This window comes from Pagrus major, chromosome 5 (assembly GCF_040436345.1).
Source record: "Pagrus major chromosome 5, Pma_NU_1.0".
NCBI classification, from domain to species: domain Eukaryota; kingdom Metazoa; phylum Chordata; class Actinopteri; order Spariformes; family Sparidae; genus Pagrus; species Pagrus major.
The window spans coordinates 41,967,412-41,970,539 of record NC_133219.1 but is presented as its reverse complement, the minus strand read 5'-3'; positions in this window follow the sequence as shown (position 1 = coordinate 41,970,539).

Sequence of the window (3,128 nt, the reverse complement as noted above, 5' to 3'; positions counted from 1 at the left end):
TGGTCCGGGTCGGTGGTGACAGTGACAGTGATGGTCCGGGTCGGTGGTGACAGTGACAGTGATGGTTTGGGTCGGTGGTGACAGTGACAGTGACAGTGATGGTCCGGGTCGGTGGTGACAGTGACAGTGATGGTTCGGGTCGGTGGTGACAGTGACAGTGATGGTTCGGGTCGGTGGTGACAGTGACAGTGATGGTTCGGGTCGGTGGTGACAGTGACAGTGATGGTTCGGGTCGGTGGTGACAGTGACAGTGATGGTCCGGGTCGGTGGTGACAGTGACAGTGACAGTGATGGTTCGGGTCGGTGGTGACAGTGACAGTGATGGTTCGGGTCGGTGGTGACAGTGACAGTGACAGTGACAGTGATGGTCCGGGTCGGTGGTGACAGTGACAGTGATGGTTCGGGTCGGTGGTGACAGTGACAGTGATGGTTCGGGTCGGTGGTGACAGTGACAGTGATGGTCCGGGTCGGTGGTGACAGTGACAGTGATGGTTCGGGTCGGTGGTGACAGTGACAGTGGTCTTGATTCTGGACGTTTTGTCTTTTATTGAGGTGTATTTATTTATTTCACATCCATTTCAGATTCTTTTTCAGAACCAGAACATTCTTGTGTTCATACAGCACAAGAACAAAGAAGGGAAACACTCTGATGTCACACTGATCAATATCGAGTTGATATGTTTAATATGTGAACAGCTATTGATCACATGTTCTCTTCAGGATTAAAACTTCAATCTCCAGCTGCCACAACAACAACAACAACAACAACAACACTGCTTTGTTTTGTTTCCAACTTATATCATAAAGAATTAAGTGTAACTGACCCATGAAGAGTTGTGACTGAGATCAGCTGTCAGTGTTTGTCTGTGACAGGAAGTGATTAAATGTAAGTAAGGTCCCCAAAGTTTCTGTGTGTGTGTGTGTGTGTGTGTGTGTGTGCGCGTGTGTGCGTGCGCGTGTGGTTGCCCCGGGTAACCGGGTGATTGACAAGTCGTCGTTGTAGACTGACCTTGGCGCCATCTGGTGGTGAACAGAGCGTCCTGCTCAGACTAATGTCCTCTTTATAAAACAACATGTAACGTCACATCTTCAGTCCTCTCACCTTTTATATTCATGCATTCATGAAGAAGCATCACTTCTGTCAGCAGCTTCATGTGGAGGCAGCAGCTTCTCTTCAGCAGCCTCCAGGTCATGTGACCACTGACTCCGCGTCTCCTGTCCAAACCTCTTATTACATCAGAGTGCTTGTTATATTATTTTATTAAGATTTTTTTGAAAAATCAGCATTTTCTTTCGTAAGATTCCAGGTCGAGAGTCACTGGGTCACATGACCTGGAATCTATTGAAAAGAAAATGTAAATTTTCATGAAAATTATTAATATAAAACCTCAGCGGCACTAAAGTCCTGATCATCCACTCTATCAATACAACTCGGCATTGTTTCGGGTCACATGACCTGGGTGGTACCGAAGAAACTGCGATCACTTCCCATTTAAATATTTCTGTAAAATCAATTAATTACACAATAACGAGGTGTTATATCAAACCAACTTCACACTGGCTTCACCATCCAACCTCACACTGACTTCACCATCCAACCTCACACTGGCTTCACCATCCAACCTCACACTGGCTTCACCATCCAACCTCACACTGACTTCACCATCCAACCTCACACTGGCTTCACCGTCCAACCTCACACTGACTTCACCATCCAACCTCACACTGACTTCACCATCCAACCTCACACTGGCTTCACCATCCAACCTCACACTGGCTTCACCATCCAACCTCACACTGACTTCACCATCCAACCTCACACTGGCTTCACCGTCCAACCTCACACTGACTTCACCATCCAACTTCACACTGGCTTCACCGTCCAACCTCACACCGACTTCACCATCCAACCTCACACTGGCTTCACCATCCAACCTCACACTGACTTCACCATCCAACTTCACACTGACTTCACTAACTTGATGTCTTTGTTACCATCATGAAAACAATTGACAGCTTTTATTTTGAAATCCCTGAAGCGAGATGAGGAGCTGAGCAGCTTCTTTGACTTCTTTATATTTAATAGTGATCAAAATGTCTTGATGGACATAACGAGCTTCATCTGATACTGTGTACTCTGCCAGAAGTAACAGAGTATTAACACAGTGTCGTTACTTCAGTAGAAGGCATGAACAGCTGTCCCTCACAAATATAAACCTGACCGTTAGCTGCTGGTAGCTGCTGTTAGCTGCTGTTAGCTGCTGTTAGCTGCCGGTAGCTGCTGGTAGCTGCCGGTAGCTGCTGTTAGCTACCGTTAGCTACCGTTAGCTGCTGTTAGCTACCGTTAGCTACCGTTAGCTGCTGTTAGCTACCGTTAGCTGCTGTTAGCTACCGTTAGCTGCTGTTAGCTACCGTTAGCTACCGTTAGCTGCTGTTAGCTACCGTTAGCTGCTGTTAGCTACCGTTAGCTGCCGGTAGCTGCTGTTAGCTACCGTTAGCTGCTGTTAGCTGCTGGTAGCTGCTGGTAGCTACCGTTAGCTGCTGGTAGCTACCGTTAGCTGCTGGTAGCTACCGTTAGCTGCTGGTAGCTGCTGTTAGCTACCGTTAGCTGCCGGTAGCTGGTCAGTCTGTCATAATAAGAGTGGATTTAAAAAACATTTTCAGTCTTTTCTCTGAATTCACCTGTTTCAGTCTGAACTGAAGAGTCAGGTGAGCGACAGGTGATAGTAACGTCACAAGAATTATGGGAGATGTTGCTAAATTAGCTAACATTAGCTTGTATAGTGTGGCATTGCTTAGTGCTTCAGCTTCCAGTAAATTGAGGCTCACTAAGTGCATTTTATTTAAAAGTCAATTTAAGTCAGGAAAGTTAATTTGTGGACGCCGCTGAAGCAGTTTAATGTTCTGACAACGTGTGTAAGGAAACATCTGAACCTCTCAGAGGAACCGAGCTGAGCAAATTAACTGCACACGGGGCAGCTAGAAGATTAGCATCGCGGTCAGTTAGCTCCGGAGCGAGCCTCACCTGAGCCCGCGGCAGGTAACAGGTGAACTGTGACCCTCACACCTGGAGTTAACCATCAGCAGCTGTTGATTTCTACCGAAAACTGACCTTCACAGATTAAAGA